The sequence below is a fragment of the Protopterus annectens genome, chromosome 2.part0, assembly GCF_019279795.1.
Source record: "Protopterus annectens isolate FY-2018-M chromosome 2.part0, PAN1.0, whole genome shotgun sequence".
Taxonomy (NCBI): domain Eukaryota; kingdom Metazoa; phylum Chordata; order Ceratodontiformes; family Protopteridae; genus Protopterus; species Protopterus annectens.
In genome coordinates, this window is record NC_056728.1 from 1987261359 (window position 1) to 1987286017 (window position 24659).

The window sequence follows — 24659 nt, forward strand, 5'->3', positions numbered from 1 at the left end:
GTGTTGCATACCACCCACCCAGAGGTTACCACTGCCGGACATACAGAGGTATGTCACACCCAAAGCAGTCGGCCAACCACCATGACAACACCTCACAATCCCTCCGGGCTACATGACCTACGGCACTAATCCTTGTCACCTTACTAAACAGCACATGCTGGAGGTACAGGTTCCTATCCATAAATATGCCATACCCTGGACTAAACCATTCAGCATTAACAAACATGGCTTCTCATTAGCAGATGTCATACATATCCCTGATGATTGTTTTGGAGATTGGTAATATGCCCTGGGAGTCACCTCTGTGTATCCGGTTGACAGGAGCAAGTGAAATCACATTACATGTGTGTCAAAGGGCAGGGTAGCATATGGCTAGGCTGCTCTAGGCCCTTGGGCCAATAGCGTATTACCTACCTATGACACAATGCACACACACATGTACTCAGTGCAATACCTGCTATGTGAGGTGGAATGAGTGTGACAGTGACTGTGTGCAAGGTTTGTAAAGGTGTGATAGCTTAGTGTGAGGTTGTGTCTGTCATGGTAGTTTGTGTCCTAGGTGTGAGGCCAGAGAAAGATGTGTCAGTTATTGGGATGCAGACATAGTAGGATGGCATATGTTGTGACATAGTTCCTTGTGTATGACAGTGGTGTCCCATTGTAGTCTGAAGCAATACATGTATGCTCAGTAAATGGTACTGCTGGTGAATCCAGCTCACATATGAACTGTTGTACTACCTCTGTAGGCTTAAACAGCACAGTATGGTGTATGTTCACATTCCCTGGTAACACTGTCTTGTGTGTTTCCTGCAGTGTGCACAGATTACATACCTCAGGCATAGATATCTGTAAGTAGGGGCACACAGTACTATAAGGTACACAGGTAATGCTTATCTGTGTCGGCATACATTTGTGTGTTGTATGTATGTCTGATGTGTGTGTAATAATGCCTGTGCCATGCCCGCAATCACATGTGTGTTACAGGGTATGTGTGTGTACCTAGCAACATGTATACTCTGTTACAGCAGTATGCCAGCTATATTAACAACTGTGCACATATGTTAGGCAGGGGTATGGCATTAAAGACTAGGGTGGTTTACTGGTAATACTGTAAATGTACATTACATTCATTGCATTGGATGACATATTTCTTCTTGCATTTGCTTGATATGTACCCCCGGGGTGAGGTTGTGCATTGTATCCCAAACAGTGTGCTGACTACTGGTGTATACTGGTTTGTTATATGGAGTGTGGCAGGCACTGTCAGCCAGTTGTGGGCTGAGCACTGATATGTGGTATTGAATGTGTGTGTCCTCTGACAGACAGATAGATACTATATATGGCAGTTAAGTGATATCTGTACTTCATAATGTTAAGTGTGCCACATGACTTGCTCACACAGATCATTTAATTGTCTTCCAGGGTTATGGCTCATCAACGCAATCCATCGTATACAGCTGCAGAGGAGCAGGAAATACAGAACAGCCTGGTGCAGCACTATAACCTGCTTTTTTCCAGGGCCAGCCAGCAACAGCATGAGCGTACTGGACTATGGCAAGAACTTGTTCACCGGGTAAATGACATAGGCATGCATAACCGGACATATGAGCAGGTACGCCATCACTGCAGTGATTTAATTAGACATGTCCAATGGCATGCGTCTGATATCCATAGGCAACAGCTTGCCACAGGTGGTGGGGTGGCCATACATCCCCTCACCAGAGTGGAGGAGCTGCTCCTAAGTGTGGTGGCTCCTGGCCGACAGCAGCAACAGTATCACACATGTGTCATCATGGTGGCCAGAGCCACCCAGCAGGATGACAAGAAGCGTGCAGGTAATATGCCCTAGCTGTAGACTACCATTACCTGTATTGTTAGAATATTCATATGCGAGATGTGTACTGTGTTTTTAGCAGTTGTGCTGCCTATCATGTGCAATACTGATATTTGGAATAGTATCTGTACACCTGTGACTGTTGACTGTTGTTCCACTGTAGTTTAGCACACTCACAGTAGCAATGCCACAGTTGTGGCCACTGACAAACTGTGACATATTCTTGTAGGTCCCTCTGGTGTGACAGCAGGGCAGAATATACATGCTGGTGAGTGTGTTAACGCTTTAATATTGGTAATGAAATGTGCATGTCATAGGTGAGGTGTAGGCCATGTACACGTAACACACCTACGCATAATGCATGCTGTGCATGTTTGCTGTGAGACATCAATCATCTCAGTAAAGTCAGTAGCTGACTCAATCACATGCAATGCACAGTGCAGCAGACACAATTATGGCAACACTGTACTGCACATTGGATATGCATAGTTGCTACAGCTGTACACAGCAGAACACGTTTATCATACGCAGTACATGAAAACATGTTACATTTGGCATTACCACACACCCACTGTAAGGTCACACTTCAGTATCCCACATGTCATGCACACACACATGATGTACCTCAGGGGTAGAGGCCTATCATGGGGCTGTGCAACACTCTGCAAAACATAACACAGTCATTTTAGGCAATGCTCCCTATTGGGCACCTCACACACCCATGTACAAGGTGGCTGTGTAATTGTGAACGTAGCCACTGCATTGCAGTTCAGGTACAGCATGCTAGGCGGTGGTCTTGCACACATTAGTAGCTGTGAGTGACCACAATATGCATGTTGATGATGGCACAGGGTACTACACCCCATCCAGTTGCAGTGACCACAGTAATACTCATAGCAGTCATTGCTTTGCACCTCAATGTTGAGTGTGTGCAAACATATGCACCTATACACAATATGCATAGCATGTTGTGTGTGTGCTTACATATGCCAGTATACACAATATGCACAGCAGTCGCCATCCAAAGTGTCACATATATGTCCTGGAATGCTGGAATGCTAGTTGGTGTATAGGTCACTTGACGCACATTGGTTATGTGTGGTGTTTAATGTTGCAGTCGTGTAACATGCCATGCCATGTCTGGCACCGACATATTTGCAATATGTCCCTCACTCACCATAACCACTGTACACTGGTCATGTCGAGCATTGGGATTCCTTCACATCAACATGCACCACTCATCCTGTGTGTGTACATAGCATGCATGTGCTACACCCGTGCCCACTATTATCTGCTATGGACACAGACACTGTACTCAGGCATGGATACCTATGTGTTACACAGATAACACATGCAGCCATGGCATGTATACTTGTGAGTGATGGTGCACAGGGCATTGCAGAGCTGATAATACCTGCAAAGCAATGTTGTGTCCATGTACGCATTGTGTTCCAGGATGTAGCCAATCACTGAACAACTACACAGTTGCATCAAAGCCATGTATACTGCCATTAAATAGGGGTGTCTACACTTGCACTGCATGGTCTTGTGCAACACATATTCTGCATGCTGACACTTGTGTGGTGACTGTTTACCTTGTGATACTGACACCCACCTTCACCCATTATAGAGTATGTGTTGGATTGCTGGTGTGTGTGTGTATGTGCTGTAGTGAGGAGTGTATTAGTGTTCATGTGTTCATGTGTGCATGTGTGCATGTGTGCATGTGTTCATGTGTGCATGTGTTCATGTGTTCATGTGTGCATGTGTTCGTGTGTGCATGTGTGCATGTGTTCATGTGTGCATGTGTGCATAAGTTCATGTGCAGACCGTAAAGTGTGTTTCCTGTCTTCCTCTCACAGGTGCTGAGTTAGGGGTGGCGAAAAGCAGCAGGGAACCTGAAGCCACTGCCATGAATAGTGGTGATGATGAGACATGTATTTTCGCACAGGAAGGTTTGACAGGGTCTGTCGTTGGTCCGCCAATCGACAGTACACAGCGTTCAACCCCATCTATGCGCACACACATACTGTCAATACATCCCTCACCACCAATGGCTATAGGCGAGGGACAGCATACAGTTGGCATTGACGAGGAGAGTGTGGTACCCATGGCACTTGCATCACCTCACAGCAGCCATAGCCATATTCTTGGAATGGTACCACATAGGTGGAGGTCCAGGGGTTCTCAGGGGAGCACCGCTGGTCGTATTACCCCTGGCAGGCGTGCCCTCACAGGTCTTACAATGTCCAGTATGTTCCGGGCTGTAATGCAGGCTCAGTCATGTATGGAACGGTACACCAGGCAGGGACTTAGGGCGCAGAGGGCACATTACACCACTATCAATGACAGCATTCGTAACCTTGCCGGTGCCATCCGGACTTACACTGAGGTCATTGATAGACATTGGGGGGAGACATTAGATGCCCTCCACAATATGTCTTCCATGAGCCAGGACCGTGCGGGACGGTTTCGACGTCGATGCAGATGCATGCCAGCAACAGCTGGCAGTGGTCACGGATGGCCCACAGTTCTCAGCCGCTCCCGTAGTGGCAATACCAGCCCCAGCAATGCTGGGGCTGGCCTGTCCATTGACCGTCCCAGTAGACCACGTGCACGTGGCTCTGGCCAGTCCAAGCAGGGACATGGGTCCAGTCATCATACCTCTGCCTCTGATGACAGTACCCAGTCAGGGTTGGTACCCGATGTTGTCTGTAGCACCCCTGCCAGGCACAGGTACTGTGTCCATGGCCGGAGACAATGATCTGTACAGCCTAGCAGGTACAGTCTGTGGCTGTCCCACAAACTACCGTATATGGCAGCCACATGGTGGAGCTGTGTGCATGCAGACACACACACATTAACCAAACAACTAGGGCTCACACATACACACACACATTACATCAACATTGGCCCATGCTGTACTGTTGTCCCTCACACACACACACACACACACACACACACACACACACACACACACACACACACACACACACACACACATAGACATGTCGATTGGATGGGTCAATGTCAGGCTCTGGCAAACAACAAAATGCCCTGTGCATATGATGATACCTGTGTCGCCTCCTGTCATCTGTAACATTGACGGAGGAACAGGCTAACATGGTGCTGATGCACAGGGTGACACTATAGCAGTGTAGCAATATTAGCAAGTTGCCAGTCAATAAATGTGATATAACTGGTGAAAAATGAGTGTCCGGTTCCAAGGAAAGAGACAGAAAATACCAAAACTGTTGTTTATTGGTACATCAGGTTTATTGGTACATCAGGTTAAGCGCTTTCATCTATCCTCCATAGACTTCTTCAGAGCACCATTTCTCAAACTAACAGCCTTTAAATAGTACTAATTAATTCAAATTATCCAATCCTGTGATACACCAATTTGATCTCATAAATATTAATTTCATGGATACTGAATGACTCATCCTGACATGGATTCTCATAACACAACAACCATTTAAAATCATGAAAATACATAGTAAAATAACTAAACAGTTATATAACTGTTTACGCATGATATAAAATTCATAATATTCAATAATAAAATTACATAGTAAAATAAAAATAAAAACTTAAAAATGTTAAAAATACAACATTTAGAGACCTTATTCATGAATTTGGCCACAAACTGGGGACTATCAAGGCTTCACAGCTTGATAATATGTACCTACAAAAATGTATAGATTCAAAACTAGTACCGATGGGTTTGCGATTTTTCTAGCAACCCATAGGTGTGGATATGACTGAAAATGAAATTAATGAATGTAACAAAATGTTTGATGGTTTTGGGACACGTTTTATGAAATTTATTATTATTTGCAATGACAGTAAAATGTGTAGATTAATGAAGGAAGTAGATGAATTGAATGAAAAAATTGTTAGTGATTTGTTGTTTTCACAGTGGGAAACCTTGTATTCCAAGCAATTTGATGATGCAGAGAAAAGTAGTATTAAGGTTTTTGGCAGAAAACGTAAGAAACTGCAGAGGGATATGGAACAATACAGATTGGGGGTAGCCTATAAATGGAACTCAAGTGAGAAGTAAAAAGGGAAGGATCAAGGTATGGAAAGTAAGAATGTTAGCTACCAAAGGCAGAATGAAGGTGGGAACAATCAAAAACAACATTTTTAGGGAAGCAACAGGGATGGAAGAAGGACTACAAGGGGGATTATCGAAAACAAGAATATCAATGGGAACACAACAATCAGAGAAAGAGAGGTGTACCATACCAAGGGGGGTGGATGGGAAACCAACAGCAAAAACACATGTGGAACAAGAGATAGTGCAGTCCCATAGGTTTCAATTTACCCTTGGGGACTTCAGTATATTCAATTATACAACATATAAATTAGAGAAGGAACATTTTTTGTTATTTGCCAAAAGTATGAAATATGTACCCAATTGTGGATTTGACATAGTGGACAATATTGTTGAATATAAGACATTTTTGAGGAAATTAAATCTTGAACTATTTTTTCATAGTGAAAATAAATATGAAATTAAAAGTGACTTAAGGAAGAAAAGTCAGTTCACTCCCCCCATGCATAACACTCTAGTGGCATATGAGAAGGTGGTAACAGACGAATTGTACAGATATTGTGAAATAACTAAAAAGAAAAAATACAAATACAACTTAAGTAGAAAAGAACAAACAGTTTTTAATGAAATATGTGCTAATCACAATATACGGATAATGACCCCCGACAAAGGAGGGGTAATTGTGTTATATGATGCAAATGAGTACGCACAGAAAATGTATCAAATATTAAATAATTCTGGGAATTATGAAATCTCTTCTATAAACCAAATAAATATTGCCCATAGGAGAATTGACTTATACCTTGAGGAATATTTAATGGATAATAGAATAGACAAAGAAATGTATCAATTTTTAAAAGTAGAACATCCAGTATTGGCTACAATAGTGGGGATACCCAAGATTCATAAAAATATGGAGGATCCCCCATTTCGCCCTATCATTTCAGGTAGTAAAAGTAAGACCTTTCCTTATGGAAAAGTAATAGATAGATGGCTAAAAACGTTTATAGCAAGGTCCCACACATTATCAAAGATTCTTGGGAATTTTTGAGTAGGATAAAACCCCACCTGTGGAAAGATAGTGTCATATTTTTGACAATTGATGTGGTTGACCAATTTTCTTGTATACCTAGAGAAGAAGGAACAACTAGGTTTATTAACAGTATACAGAGGTATACACAATTGGAATGGGAGAAAGTTGTTTTATTGGAAGAATTTATAGGTATTGTGCTGGATAATAATTATATATATTACGATGGTGAACATTACAGACAGACCCGAGGTGTTGCTATGGGGGCCGCGTGTGCCCCTATGTTTGCAAACCTTGTTCTGTTAGATTGGGAGGATGAATATATGTTCACCAATAAATGGTACCAGTTCATTAGTTGTTACATCAGATTTTTGGATGATATATTTATATTGTGGACTGGTACCATGGACGAAATAGTATTGTTTTTAGAATATCTAAACACTTCCAGCCCATACTTAAAATTTACCCACAAATGTGACAAAAGAGGTATATCATGTCTTGATACATATATCTATACTACAAGTAAAGGTTTTAGGTCAAAGATATATAGAAAAGATACCTTTAGTAACACATACTTGGAATTTTCCAGTAATCATCCATGGAAGCAAAAGAAAAGTATAATTAAGGGGTAATGTATAAGAGCAGCCCGGGTGACATCGGATTATTCGGAGATGGTTAAAGAAATTGACCATATAGGAAACATGTTTAGAGAAAGGGGGTACCCCAATGAACTTATTAGTGATGTTACAGGGTATGTTAAAAGAGAATGGGGGAAAAAGTACAAACCCTTATTGGGTGTGGCTATGGAGATGAATGAAGAGGCCTCTAATAGTAATCAAAATAATAAGAAATATAACAGGGCCTGTATATTGGGGTTCAACCCTTATGTAAACAAGGTCAAAAGTATTATACATAAAAATTGGAATATTTTGTGGTGTGATGAGGGGGTGCATAATAAATTGGGAACTGAACCCCTTTTTGTATACAAAACTGGAAAGAATTTAAAAAGAAAAATCCAAAATAGTGATAGAAATAACAATACAAAGTCTGTAGGTACAAGCACATGTGGACACTGCAATCAGTGTTGTGCCATATATGACGAGCACACTCGCACTATAGATAATATCAATAAAACAACAGTAAGGTTCAAAAAGGGAAACTGTCAGACCCAGTTTGTTATTTATCTAGCCATCTGTACAAAATGTCTGTGTTTCTACGTAGGAAAAACTGAGAGGAGGTTAAGAAACCGAATATATGACCATCTTTATTGTATAAGAAAGCAAGATACTAATAACGCCCTATATAGGCACATTAGGGATAGTGAGACTTGTAACACTTTCAAGTTTGCAATTGTAGAGTGTGTAAAGATTAATCCTAGAGAAGGTGACATGAAAGGTATATTGGGGAAAGAGAAGTGAAGTGGCAAATATTATTAAATGCAGCCACTTACCCCGGATTAAATGATTGTATTCCCACCAAGCCCCTGTTAAGGGCCTAGAATGGGTTAGAAAAAAGTAATATTAATAGTAGGGTAGGTGTTGTTCCAAGGTGATTATACTCATTGAGCCACAAGTTTCCCACAGTTTTGTGTGTTTATTGTGAGACACAACTAATAGTTGTATTTTTAACATTTTTTTGTATTTTTAACATTTTTAAGTTTTTATTTTTATTTTACTATGTAATTTTATTATTGAATATTATGAATTTTATATCATGTGTAAACAGTTATACAACTGTTTAGTTATTTTACTATGTATTTTCATGATTTTAAATGGTTGTTGTGCTATGAGAATCCATGTTAGGATGAGTCATTCAGTATCCATGAAATTAATATTCATGAGATCAAATTGGTTTATCACAGGATTGGATAATTTGAATTAATTAGTACTATTTAAAGGCTGTTAGCTTGAGAAATGGTGTTCTGAAGAAGTCTATGGAGGATAGATGAAAGCGCTTAACCTGATGTACCAATAAACCTGATGCACCAATAAACAACAGTTTTGGTATTTTCTGTCTCTTTCCTTGGAACCGGACACTCATTTTTCACCAGTTATATCACATTTATTGACTGGCAATTGTTGAGTTTGACTGGTGTAGTACTTTTTTGGCAATATTAGCAAGTTGTCAACAGGAAAGTGTAATGACATCCTTGTAGGTATTTCACAGCAGACATTATGCATCAAAGCTCTGATTGTCAATGTAGCATTGTTTACACCACTGTTAGGTCTGAGTATGTATTGTCCACCCATGTGCCACTTGGCTGAAGTGTAATGTGTTGCCAGCATGTGTTAGTGAGTGGACAGTATGTGTGTGATGTGTGCAGTACAGATTAGCAAGTGTACATCTGTGAACATGGTGGGTACGCACTGTCTGCATGTACGTGCATAGTGGACACATGGGACGTGTGGCATACCCTGTTGTACACATTGTTAACATCTCATAGTATCTTTCAATGGCCAGTATGCATTCTACTACAGTTATGTACTAACATGGGTAGACATATATGTATTACATGGGTTGACACTATGCTGTGGGTGATACCGTTAATATCTGTCAATGATTTGCGGTCTGGTAGTATACACAACCTCAACAGCATGACTATAAGCAATCATTGGATGATGTCCTGACAAATGACACACAGTCGTAGGGAACTCAGTAACAGATGGATCCTTCCGGTGCTACACTATAACACTAATCAGTAGTAATGACCGCCACCCATTTCTGTGACCACACCTGTTTGGCATATAGCTCCCTTAGGTACATGCAAACACACTAGGGATGTGTCCATCCAAATCTGGAAATGCATGCATTGGCCTACAATGCATTCCCTGGATGGGACGCATATCCTACATAAGGGTATAATACAGACAGATACCTGTTGTTTGATACATGCTGTATAGCAGTAAGCTGACTATGGCATAGTCATCCACATGTACTATACATACTATCCCGTCAGTACCACACAGGTGGTAGCCCTCAACATGTATGTTGGGTACCAATGTGTACATACAGCCTCATGTTATGTCATGTGTCCCTTGGTATCCACATATCCATAGGTATTGTGGAGTCCCAAGGTGTATCACATAAGACATTAGAGGCCTGAATGCATATCCACAAGGCAGTTGTACACCTATAAAGACTGTCCATTATTGGCAGTCGTTGTGTATGAACATGTCTGACATATACCCCAGGCATATACCCTCACTCACACTACTCTTAAGTAACTGTCATGGGTGTGTGTGGCACAGATGACCTTGGCCACAGATCACGACAGTGGACGGACTTGTCACATACATACATATGTGACCTACGATCTGAGAAGCAGCGGCACAACCTGTCAATGGAAACACATGTATTCATGTAGTATGCAGGCTTCACACCTATGTACTGATTGAGGGGACATGTACACATATATATTTGCCACGCAGATACCTGATGTGTGCAATGCACTTACTGTTGTAATCATAATATGTCATACCATAGTAAAAGCAAAACCCACACCATGTTGACAAAGAGTGACACACACACAGTCAGTGTTTGCAGGATTCAAACCCCTACCTAGCTATGTTATGACACTAGAGAGAGATGCATTAACACAGCATGCTATTTGCTTTACTGGGTGGTTTCCCTTCTCCGTCTGTATTTGTAAGATGGTGACATCATCAGTCTTTCCAAAGAGGAATGTACCTCTTTTAGTGTGTTTTCCCAGTCTCCAAAAAGGGCACTCCTTTCAAAGACAATTGCACACATGCACACACCACCCCCACACACACAGTCAGCGTTTGCAGGATTCAAACCCCTACCTAACTATGTTATGATACTAGAGAGAGAGACACACATTAACACGGTGCACTATTTGCTTTACTGGCTGGTTTCTCTTCTGATGTATTTATAGGATGGTAACATCATCAGACTGGACATGGTAATGTGTGTACACTTTGTTTTATGCCATTCCAGGAATGGTCCATGTGGGTCATTGGGTGTTAACAGCTTGAACAGGAACTCATAATCCTTACCTTGTGTGATCTATCTGTGGACACATTGACATTCCTTCATATGTCAACACATATTTATGCACAGCTTGTTGGTTTTGTGGGTACTACATGTGTCTGGGATGTTGATAAAGGGCTATTCAAAGTCTATGTGAGACACGTGTAGCTGTTTTCAGTGATGTATGTCCTGGGTGGCTGCCTTGCAAACAGTCTAGCATGTTTGGGAACCATGATCCGCACATGAACATACCACACTTAGTAGGGTTGTGTGTATGTCAGCTTCCAATAGCTCTCTTTATGACTTCAACCATGATGGACTCCATGGCCTTGCAGATCAGACTTCATAGGCGTACTGGACTGTGCTTCCCATGGTGTGTTGTGGACCAACACTTGTGTGGAGTGCCATATGTTGCTGTAACACATTCAATGGTTCCACATCCTGTGTAGGGGGGGAGGCTCAGCTGACTGTTCAGGTGCAGGATCTGTTTGTTCTGTAGTTTATGCATGACACATATTGGGAATCAATGTATTCCACTTGCTGCCATGCTTTTGGCATTGGGGATAGCTGTTCATCCATTCTACATGTGATATCTCCTGGTATGATGATATGGACTATCATCAGTGGGAGGTGGGTCTGTATATATGGGCCTGTCTGTCAGGATGTCGTCATTGTCAGTCAGGTACAGTTGGCCCTGACTCAGGACATATATGGGTGTACATTGCTATATATGACATAGCTGTCGGAGGTGTCATGATTCAGTCTGGACTCCTTCTCAACTACTCTTTACAGAACACCAACGAACCTGAGCACTAATCGCTGTTATACTCTTTTACACACTTAACACCCTACTGATCCTTTGAGATCTGGCTACAGTGTATGTCATCATAATATCCCGGCATGTCCAGGGGTTGGTTTCGTGTGTACTCTCCAGTCCAGCTGGTGAATATTGTGATGTTGACACAATGTCACATCTGCCTCATGTACACAGACAACCCTCTCCTCCTCCCGACAAACTCAGATATATGTGTGAGATGCACCTATATAGACATACAGGGTGCTGAACTCTCTCGACCCATGACTGGCACAGTCTATCAGGTGGTGAAGGTAACCACACACACCACATATCAGTCTCACATATCCTCTAGCAACAGCACTCAAACCACATTATCACACATAGACATAATCGGATGCTGTAAATGTACTCTACCTAAGCAGCAGAGACCTCCAAAGCAGACACACACACACACACCTGCTACCCCACTACAATACCCACATATCACATAGTTCACAATGTCAGTGTGTCACACAGTCACTGCCCTTCGGGCTAGACAACACACCTAATACACTTGTAATAGGCGACACTTATTGTCAGACACACTGACGTACCACTCACCAGCCCAAACATAGGAATAGTCACTTTGGGTTGTCTGTCGGGTGCCAGGATCTGCCACATAACACATGCAGTCAGGTCACTTCAAAGCAAGTACAGGACTGGCACCATCATTGTCCATGCTGGTGCATAAAACCTCAGATGTTACTCTCTGGACCACATGACATGGTACATGGAGGAACACTCTGATCATGTAGCCCAGGTCAGTATGACCCTGACCTTGTCTAGCATCTTACACCCACCAATTATGATGTCACAGTATACAGACAAACATATTACATTTAACAGTTGGCTAACAAATTGGTGTCATTCATAGGGATACAGTGTCTGTCAGCCTGTGGTAACATGCTCGACATGCCACGTAGCTTCACTATGGACAGCTTGCACCTGTCACCCTTGGACCTTCGAATGCTGGCTGAGGCTCTTGCTACCACCATAGTGCATTTGTTGAGCAGGGCTCAAAAGAGAAACCCACCTCCATAGACATTACAAGTTAAATGACACTAAGGGTATTGCTGCTCAACACCAGATGTGTTACCCTCATATCGCGGCCACTCAGGACTCTCCTTATTATGGAGGGATAGCGATATCTGTGCACTAACAGACCCCTAGTTCAGGCTCACATATGCATACCAGCACTACCAGGTTATGTTTCATACCATGCTTTTTGACCACAGGACTTGGAACGGACAACACAACTAGGGGGAGTATCCATATACATCACAGATACACACACCTCCAGGGTTAGTAGCACTGCACAAAGCATCACAGACCATACATATACAACTACCATTGTGCAAAACTGCCTTTCAGTTTGTTGCCTGCTACTGACCACCCTCCCATACTCAGGAGCCACACTTGGCATTCCTGGGAACAGTGGAAAATATGAAGGTCTCCACAAACACCATTATATTGGGTGACTTCAAATACACAAATATTGACTGGGGATACTACTCAAGCCCCAACACCCTCACCCTACAGTCGCTACAATTTGTAAATTCATATGCTATGGCACAACCAGTCACCACAGCCACAAGGGGGAATACATATTGGACCTGATCATCACCAACATGGGGACTCTATGTTCCACACCAGCAATATACCCCTCATTGGTAAGGTCAGAACATACATATATCTCACTGGACATACATATACCCTCCACACACCCATCCTGGGAAATCTTGGTGAACTTCTCATGAGCCAATGTCTCACTTCACCAAAGCAAGGTGGTATCCTTCAGAGACCCTGAGACAGTGGCAAATACGGCTCCGACTGCTGAATCCTTTACATACACATTCTATGGACACCTAGTGGACTGCATGGATTGTGCTATCCCAAATAACAACAGGACTCACTCCTCCAATGGCAGGGGACCTGTCTGGTAGACCCCAGCCATTAATAAGCTGTACAACGTCAGGAGGAAGCTACTACATAATAGAGCACAATCCCAGACATGGAAAGCATCTGTGATATGTACTAGCAGACAGCTACGATCACTCATGAAGTTATCTAAGGGCTGCTTCTCACGGACAATTGCACCAGACACGTAGGACTATCACAAGGTCTTCTTCAGTTATGTCAGGAACCTGGGTGGACACTCACTGATATGCTGTGAGTTACTGCATACTGACTAAACTTACCCTGAACCCACTGGCATTGCCAACATCCTGGCAAACAGGTTCAGTGCAGATGTCTCCCGCCCATCCCCCCTAGGGAGCAACTATCCATCCCAACAGAGTGTAACCTCCCTGACATCACACATTAACAGGTGAGTGCTGCCCTCCCCAAGGCATACATCACAGCATCAATGGGACCAGATGGTGTCCCGGCATGCATCTTACACGAGCTTCATGACAGACGTAACCCTCACATTACATCACTGTGCAATATCGGAGTTACTACAGGATATGTACCCAAGGAATGGCATACAGCGACAGTGGTCCCACTCCACAGAGTTGGTGCCACAATGGACCACAGACAATATTGCCCTATAAGCCTAACTAGCCTGTTCTGCAAAGCTATGGAGCGCATTGTCATGGGTCTCTTACACATAGACATTGGGAACCTACAGACACTGTGTCCTACACATTTCAGGATTGTTGTGGGCAGATCTTGCCTTTTAAACATGTTTGTATTCTTTAGACGGTTAACAGGTCCATCGACATAGGGACAGTTGTCCACACAGCCTACCTGAACCTTGCAAACCCCTTCCACACATTAACCCACTGGGCCATTATGCATAGGCTCACCAGCATTGATATGGACACATATCTCACATGATGCATTGTTACCTGGATCAGGGATAGCACCCACATGGTCAGAATTGCAAGTGCCATGTCTGACTATACACCAGTTACATGTGGCATCCCACACGGCTTGGTCCTGGGACCTCTCTTGTTCAGTATATATTTGTCTGACGTACAGGCTACCACAGGAGGAATATGGCTGACCTTGTTTGCACTTGACTACAAACTTAGTGCCATAATCAACTCTCCAGCTACCACATGCATACTCAAACAGGGTCTCACAGAGATGGATGACTGGTGCCTGAGCCATGGCCTACAGCTAAATGCCATTAGTTGCATAGTCATCCCCTTTGGGAATAGCAACATGCCCACACATTACCACATAGGTAGTACTCCATTACATACGGTAGGAGTTGTTAGGTGATTGGGGACATGACTTGTTTGTACTGTCACCTTTGACATTCACGGTGCCAAAGTGGTTGGACAGACCTTTTATATAAGCCACCTTATCCAATATGGTTTCACATCTAGATCGAGTGAGGTCATTGTGCCCCTATACTCATCAAACCATGCTTGGTTACAATGTCACATTTGGGGTGTACCTTACCCAACACCTGCAGCAACTGTACTGGCCACAGAAATTCCTCACCAAGCAGATGTAGGGACTCACACGGATGACCTGCACAGTTCGGATGCAGTAACTCCAGCTATACTCAGTCGCTTACCACCTACTTGGATATGATGTGTGCCTGTTGTTTACAGAAATACCCAACCCAGAATTACTGGACATGCTCCACCTCAGGATATCCGACTCCCTTGGAGCTACACACTCCAGGGACATATACCTCAGCACAGATGTTAATAGGACATGCTGGAGGGACAGATTCTTATCCCAGGGCCTCCACTCACTCCGGATTGTGATCACAGTTTCACATAGGCAAAGCCACCCACTGACCACCTACAGGGGGCATCTTGACGGCTGTATGGGTGATCGTATGTTTACCCCTGGGATATCTTCTGTGTCCCTGCTAGACAGAGGCACATTAGCCTAGACATACATGGGCTATCTTGTGTGACCTACTATTCACTGGCACAGTGTAGTAATTTGACAGGGTTGCAAAAGCCAAACACACTCTGTCTAGGCTTGTACATGCCCTAGGGCAGATAGCCTAGTATCGACCTCTGAACCTATGCTTATGTTCGGGATGCACAATATTTATTGCTGCCACTGTTTGCAGGTCTTTATCGACTTTGCTTTCCCAGTTTCTATGAACAACTTAGGTATCTGCAGAACATATTTGATTATGACAGGGTTTCACTATATTATATATGTGTCTGTTGTCATGTAACTGTGCAGAGGGTGGATTGCGGGATAGTGAGAGGTTCCTGGGTTAACAGATGCAACTGTCAGATATGTGTGGACCACTGCTGTACTTAGACATGGCCTAAGTCTGTGAGCATGCCCGGTTCAGGCTTTCCATGTTTTGTTGCCTGACATTTGTCTCATTTATTCAAGTGTGTGAGCATGCCCAGTGTGACCTTTCAGTATGTTGCAATCTGAGGTCCACTACATTTGTGGATGTGTATGAACATGACCAATATTAACATTTATACTGTGTGTGTGTGTTGGAAGTCAAGTTCTGTTCTTATTGCAGGACTCACCTTTGTGTCATAACTCAACAGGGATTATGCTGTGCCTGCAGGGTTTCCATGAGATAATTTGCATAGACTTATCAACATTCTTTCATACTGGCTGACCACTGCAACACTGTCATGGTTTAGTGGTTCAGTACTTTAACTATAGTGCACAGTATCCTGGGTTTGAGGCCCATCACTGCTTTATGTTTTCATACTGAGCAGACCAGACTGCTTAAGGGCCAGTTAAGCAAATATGAGCATGTTGGCTTTTGTTCAGCTATGCCCTACTTAGACCAGGCTTGTCCAACATTGCTGAATATTCACCAACTTTGTTGGACGTTGCCCAATATTACTCAGCATTGACCACAGTTGCACTAGTTGGTGTGTGCAATTCTGTTTGCATATACTACATGGTGGTAAATGCTGTTTAGCACTGCTTTACATTGCTTAACACATGGCAATCATGCCTCAGGTGGTACTGCAGGGCTGCCTATGTCGGATGCACATACTACACTCCCTGTATATGTTTAAAAGCAGGTAGTGTCAACTTAGGCATCCCTTTTACTATATGTGCGAGTCAGAGAGAGGTATCATTTCCAGAGTTCCTACTGAGCCAGTGTATGTGCTATGCATTGCCTCTTTGCCAAGGCCAAAGCATACTGGGCACACCTCCTTCTGCCTACTGGGGCAGGCTCAGGTTGTTCCTCCTCCAAGTCACGCTCTGCCTGTGATGACCTTGGCAATGGTGGGGGACTGTTTGGCCCAGGCCTATGCTGGTCCTGCTGCAGCTGTTTTCGCAGGAACATATTATGTAGCATAGCACATACCATGACAATTTGGGTACATGTAGTTGGTGAGTACTGCAAGGCTCCACCAGATGTGTCCAGGCACTGGAACCATGACTTGAGCAGCCCAAACACACGCTCGATTACATTTCGTGTTTGTGCGTGTGCCTCATTATGGCGTTCCTGTTCAGGTGTGTGTGCATTTCTGATGGGTGTCATCAGCCAAGGCTCCAGTGCATAGCCAGCATCCCCCACTAGGTGACCATGTGGGATGTCCCCATTGGCAAATGTCTGGTACAGCTGCATCAGATGCCAGATATGGGAATCATGGTAGCTTCCAGGGCAGCCAGCACACACATTCAGTATTATGCCCTGGGCATCACACTCGACCTGGCAGTTCATGGAGGGGAAGCCCTTGCGGTTGAAGTAGACCCTACCCTGAAGACACAGGCTGGTACTTTGATGCGTATGTGCGTGCAATCTATTGCACCCACTACCTCAGGGTATTCCGCTATTTGCTGGAAGAGACGCATATTGCTGGCCAATATCTCATGGGAATTGGGGAAATATACATGATCACCGACATGTGCTGACATGGCATCCAGGAACTGGTGCAGTACCCTGGATGCTGATGCCTGTGATATCCCCATCATATCACCAGTTGGTCTCTGGAAGGTACCTGTTGCTAATATTCTTAGGCCAACACATACCTTGGTTTCTACTGGGATGGGTTCCCCTCTGTTAGTTCTGTGTGTGAGGCGTGGTCTGCACAGCTCAACAATTTGCTGCAGGAGGTCTCTGTCCACTCTACAGCGCTCCACTATCTCCAGCTCATTTAGCCCCTGGTAGGTTACCCTGGGCCTGTACACTTTTCTCCGTCTCCTCACTGTGGGTTGTCCAGCAGCATTTCCATTGTCACCACCCTCAACATGTTGCATATGTCACCTTATAACAGCAATGGCAGCTCCTAACATTTCTTTGTCTCAGTAAAGCTTTTTTAGTTTTCACTTCTATTAGCTTACTGCAGTGTCTCTTGTGAGAAACATTATGGACTGTTGTTTGCAGAGTTTTAAGTGCAAGGCTGGGCTGGGTTAGTGTACTGCCTGTGTAATTGCCTGATTCTGATTGTTTTCACCTGCTAGCTCTGCTAGTACTCCCTGGTAGCTTCCTACTATTTGTTGTGCTTCCTATTTCCTTTCAGTTTCCTCGGGGGGGGGGGCAGCGCCTCACACACAAGCGCAAACATGCCACAGCAGCTCACACGCGTGCACACATGCTTACACATATTTCATCTTGCTTATTCAGGTTAAAACATGTGCACACCAGCGCAAATGCGCTTACAACACTTTAAACTGCCTTATACATGCTTACTCCGGCTTAAACGAGCGCACTCACACTTACACGCGTGCACACTGTCTTACTCGGGTTTACAGGTGCGCACACGTGCGCATACCCGCTCAGCAAGAAACTTTGGTGTTATTCATGGCATACACCTTCCATTTCTTGCCTTTACCTAGTCTACCTGTTGACACACCTCTTTCAATGATGTGTAAATGACAGCTGACACATGCCACTCTGCTCCAATGAGCTTCCCTTCTTTCATACATACCCCATTCGTGATGTCACCTATCTTCTACTCTGTTACTCCCCTTATCCTACTCCTACACTCCACTGACTGTGCTCATCTGCTATGTAAACCTGAGATTCACTATCCTAACCCTCCTTTGCATAGGATTGCCTACTAATGCTTGGTTACATCTCTTAGACTGTGCTTCCCCCCTTAGCAACCTCTACTCAGTGGCCATGTAGTCTTCAGCCTGCCATTCCCTTGCATTGTAAATTAACAATTTAAATAAAATCCACATTTGTGGGTTTTAATTTTTATTTTTCTGGTTTTTAGAGCACAGCCCGTTTGCGCGGTGCTGTGCTACACTTAAACATCGGAAATCGGAGTAAAAAAAATAATTTTGTTTTTCCATATTGCATCAGGAAACATTGCCATTGGCTGTATATTTGGCCATTGGCATGCTTCCTGCACTGGATGCAACCTTTATTTGGAGCTGTCACGGCTCCGTTTTGCTATTTGTAGAACAGTACTCAGTTGTCAACTGAGTACAATTCTGCAGATAACACTGCTCTTACTCGGACAGGTTCGGGTTTCCTGGATCGCAAATCTACCTCATTTGCATGCCTTTTGCCTGGAATTGAGGTAATTTGCATAACCCGGCCCTGTCCGTGTAAGAGCCGTTTAAGGAGCTCTCTTGCATGCCCCTGCAGGCTGTTCCTGGATTGCTCATCAGACATGATGGCTGCATGGATTCTTACTCTACTCTTAGACTCCATGCAAGCCATCATGAATCTGGCCCACGGTGTTATTCATAGTCACTACGCAGATTCAGTAAGACTATATTTGCTGTCCATGAATGAAAGCTGTTAAGCCTTGCTTCATAGAGGCCACATAGACTAACACATGATGGCAGCAAATGAGCATTAGTAAATGAACATATAATGAGATGTAAATGAGGAATGATGTAACCAAGCATATGCTAATGAAGCATTTTCTTGTCTATTTGTGATTCATAGTAGAATTTTTCTGCTTTTCTGTGCCACCCACAGATGTGTTATATAAAGAGGAGTCTTGCTAATCCTTTTTACGTTGCAGTCCATGAAACTGCTGTCACTTGCTGCCATGCTTTTTCCAGGTGTGAGCTGCTTGCCTTGGCTGTGCCAAAGCTGCTTGAGCCCAGCTGTGCAAGCTGGCCAAGAAGGCAGAGATATAGGATATAGGGCAGAAAATAAGTCACTATAATTTTGATAATCATGAGATACTTGAGAGGTTAAGAGTGAACAGGGATATTATAAGAGTCCTGGTGATTATGTATGAGTCCCCACAAGGGTACTGGAGGAATGTGTGGACTTTCTATCCCTGTGGATGCTAAAGTATATATATAGCCCTCACTATACTTGCCAGGGGATCTTCCAGAGACAGACTAGGGGCACATCAGATATCTCATAAGCTTCTGCCTTGAGGACACTTTAACAGTTCTTGGAGGTACTGTAGGCACATATGGATAAGGAATTCAATTTACAGGTGTCACCTCAGGTCCAAGCAAGGACTAAGCATGCCTTTTATGGGGTGGTATGTTTCCTTGAGTTACTTGGTACAATAGATTGCACCCATGTTGCTATTAGGGCCCCTTCTGGTCCATGGGGTGAGAATTCCCAGAACAGGAATGGTTATTACTCCATCAATTGCTAGGTAGTGTGTGATGCAGGGGAGTGCACATCACCAATGTCACTGCCCAGCATCCTGGCAGTGCATGATACCCATATTGGGCACACTAGCTCACTCTACTGTCTATTCCATGGCAGGATGTCCAGTGGTCATCTTGTTGGTAAGTAGAGAACACTTTTTATTTATTTATGTATTTATTTATTTATTTATTTATTTGTGTATTTATTTATTTATTTTCCATAGTATTTAAGTAGTTATTTTTGGTAAAATGAATTACTGAATACTAAATCACTTTTCCTTTGTTTTATCTTCCCTCATCCCATTTTCTCTCTCTCTCTCTCCCTTTTTTCTGTCTTTTAGGTGATGCTGGATATCCACTGGAGCCACGGCTCATGATACCAGTGAGAAATGCAAGTGGAGCTGTAGAAAAGACCTGAAGCATATCCCTGTCTGAGACCTGTACTGTCAACAAGAGGGTCTTTGGCCTCCTGAAGAGTCATTTTAGGTGCCTGGATGAGTCTGGGGGTGCTTTTCAGTATGATACAGTCACTGTGTGCAGGATGTTTACTGAATACTGAACTTTGCAAATCATGGTCATACACTAGTCTGGTTGTGAAATGACCTGTGCTGTCACTGTAACTCCCAGTTCCAGTACCAGCACGACTAATGATGACCAGCCAGCAGCAATAGTAAAGGATCCCATGTAGCAGGCTTATTTTTAGGCATACAGCTGGGCAGGTAAAGAGGTGGTGTCTATTCCAGAACTATGGACCATGACATTCAGGATAGTGTTTCATTTCTTGTAAAAAGCACATAGAGTATAACTGATGCATGCAGTGATATCTGTGAGCTATGCAGTGTGGTACATGGCCTGCTGTCACTATTCATCTGACATTCCTTCTCATCTTCAAATAATATATTTTTTTCAGAAAATTTACTTGTATTATTATTTGTAAAAGTCATGCATGAGTGTTGTATAGTGATGCCATATGGTACGATGTAAGGAATAATTATCTTTTTAACTGTTTTCCACAATGAATTCTACTGAATTGGTTTACCTAAGTATACAGATACTGAATGTCCTCAAGTGGTATAATTAGAAAACACTTTTTATTCAGTATTTAACTTGAGTTTATACCTTGCATTTGAATGAAAATGTATCATATTGATTTTTAATTATGCAATATTTTCTCAGCTTAAAGTGTGTTGTCTGTTGAGGTACTACACATCAGATTATTTTATGTTGTCATGCACAGTAATATGTGACTTCTGAAACAAAAATTATCATTTGTGCAGTGGTGAGACTAAAAAGCAAAAGTGTTTTGTTTACATGGCAAAATACTAATTTTAATCTGTAACGTTCTCACTATTGTTTCCATAAAAACTTGTTTATTACTACTTTTAAGTTGTAGGAATTTAAAGCATACAGCATTGGTGTTAATGACTGCACTCTTATGTTATGTTATATTGATTTCTTTCCACAGTCTTTCCATAGTTTCCACATTTCCCTGAGGTTTTAAGCAGTACTATAACTGGAATGAAATGCATACAGTTGTAATGTGTCCTAAGCCACCCCCCCTTTTTAAATAATTTCCTTTTTAGTTAGGTATTGACCTGTGTTTGTGAAGGTCAAAATGTCAAATATAAGTAACAGAAATGTCAAACATGAATCACAGTATGTCAAGGTCAAATGTGTCTTACACATCTCTAGACTGGTTAGGTGACAGTGGACGTGATTTTGAAGAAGCTGTCATGAGAGTTGGACTGTGAGTTGATCTGAGGTCATGACCTACTTGATGCTGTTAATCCTACAGACACTGATTTGACAGCACTGCGGAAATGTGATCATGACCTCAGATGAGAGATTCTGCTACATGTAGATGAACACTGATGTGGCCTGCATGAAATCTGTTTTGCTTGTTCCCCCCAACTAATTACAGTATTTCCTTGAGAAGCACTTCTAGTCTTAAGTGACCTGTCCACTCTTATCCAGACAGTACCACATCCTCTTCCCCTTCCAAGAAGGACTTATGCTTGAGTCCTGTAACTCATAACTAGTGTACGAATTAAGGCAGCCACAGATGTTTGCTGTGCTACCATACTACAGATCAGCATGATCATGGAAATATCCCTCCTCTGTGCTATTTCCAAGTAGTGGTTGAAATCCTCACACATAGCTTAGTGAACTCTGACCATTTCCAGCTCACTCTCTGTGGCAGTGCTCTGAGCCCTAACAATGTCATGGCGCATTTGTTGTTGGGTAGCCAAGGCTTTACTTGTTTCATTGGGTAGCTGTAATAAATTCCTACACCTGGATCAACTTTGTAAAGGTGTCAGTGTGGACACTGTTGCCATTAAATGCCATTATCCAGAAAGTGTTTGTCTGTGTTTGGAGATACTGATGTACAGGTGCATAGGTTTCCTTCCTGTACAAGTGTAAGTCTAATGTCAGCATGTGCTTGATTTTGTGATGCACTGTCCCTTCCTGCAGAGTTAGTAACATGTTGGGGGTGAGAGATCCTGCAATTAAACTTGGCACTTGTGTGACACTTTCCTCAGGCTGCTTCATAAATATGAGTTTTGTTATCATTGTTATCTTCTACAGCCATTCTGCTGTTGATATCTTCCAAATAAGAGTAGTGTGCATGGTAAGTGTCCCCCACACCTCTTAATAAGCATACAGTAGGATATCTTATTTTAGACACCGCAGTGGTGCAGTGGTAGCATTGTCACCTCACAGCAAGAGTCTCTCCGGTTCAATTCTCAGCTGGGGTGATTTCTGTGCGGAGTCTGCATGTCCTCCCTGCATTTGTGTGAGTTTCCTCCAGGTGCTCCAGTTTCTTCCAATGTTTTCAAAGGCATGCATCTGGATCATTTCTCCCTGTGCCTCCACAGACAATTGGCTTTGTTCCAAGTCAGAGTTTCCTGGTAAACAAATGTTAAATAAATAAATATATTGTTATAGTGGAACTCTCTGTTTCTGCTGTTGACACTTTAAAGAATTATTTGCAAACATTACTAATAAAGAAATAGCATACACTACTGTATGCTTATTAAGAAGTGTGAGGGATACTTACTATGCACACTGCCTTATTGTAATTCTGTGCAGATGTGATAGGTTCACCTATTATTAATAATTGTCATATGTTTAATGTAATCATTCCTTGTCAGCAGTTAATTCTTTGCATAAGTATATGTTACTGTTTTTAAACAAACATTCCTGGGCAGACAAGTGCTGCTGCTGCTGCTGCTGCAGGCATTGGTAGCAGCCAGAGTCCTCATCCCCTCTGATTATTCCAGTGCCATTGTCTTCTGTGTCATAGGCATTGCCATGGATGGAGAGTCGATATACTTCATCTGGTGTTAATGTGATAACTGTTGGAGCCCTCCCAAGTTCTGGCATAGCCAATTGCATTTTGCCTTGTCTTCTCTCCAGTAGATCCTGCCATATCATTTGTCCACTTCACGCACTTTGTTAACATGTAGTTTCTGACACCCACTGCATTAATATCCAGGACAACTTGCTTCTAAACTTTGGTCCTCACAACTTGTTTGGGCCCCCTTTACCATGCAGATACTTTCCATATCTCCTAAGGGCTGTCGTGAGGATGTGATTTTCCCTCAAGGCTGAAGTTGCCCTTTCTCTGCCTTGATCACTTATTTTGTATTATTACTACACAACAAAAAAGCCACAGCCATACACAACATACATTTGATGCAATCATTAGTTAAACAACACAGACATGACCATGTGTGCCTTCCATAGTCCAATAAAAGTTAACGTAAGCACTATAATTACATACACATGCAAACTTTCAGTCCTGCCAAGTAAAGTTGTGCTATACTAATCTATGCAACATCATAAATACATTCACAACAGTAAAACTATCACTTGGGCCCTACCATTTTCATGTATTCATACTACTGTCATTTTTCAATTTTCACTGACACTCTGGAATCTTCAGGTAAGGACACATGTATGTTTAGCCTACAACATGTCCTTATTACTTCAGTACTTCCCAATTAAAACATTTATGTATGCACAATCACGAAATCACACCAAAGTAAATGATTTTCTCTGTGATCACTAATCATTTCCAACTGCTGCAGTTATCATTTACAACATACAAATGACACCTTTACACTATTCCATAAAGCCATGATAATATGCCCATCATATCAGTAAAATAATCATTTCTTCAAAGTAGCTCACAAATTTTACATCACTATTGTCTTCCTTACTTTATGAAGTTAGCAGTTTCCTAACTCATTTGCCACCTAACTCAAATAATTGCAAGTTAATATGGTGGTGTTAAACTATTCCAAATAAATTCAGGTCCATGTATACAATGCATATGCAAATGTGGCCTTTTTATGCTTAGCTCTATGAATCACAGTAATATATGAATGTGTACGGACAGTTATGCATGCAAGTCATTCTTGGCTGC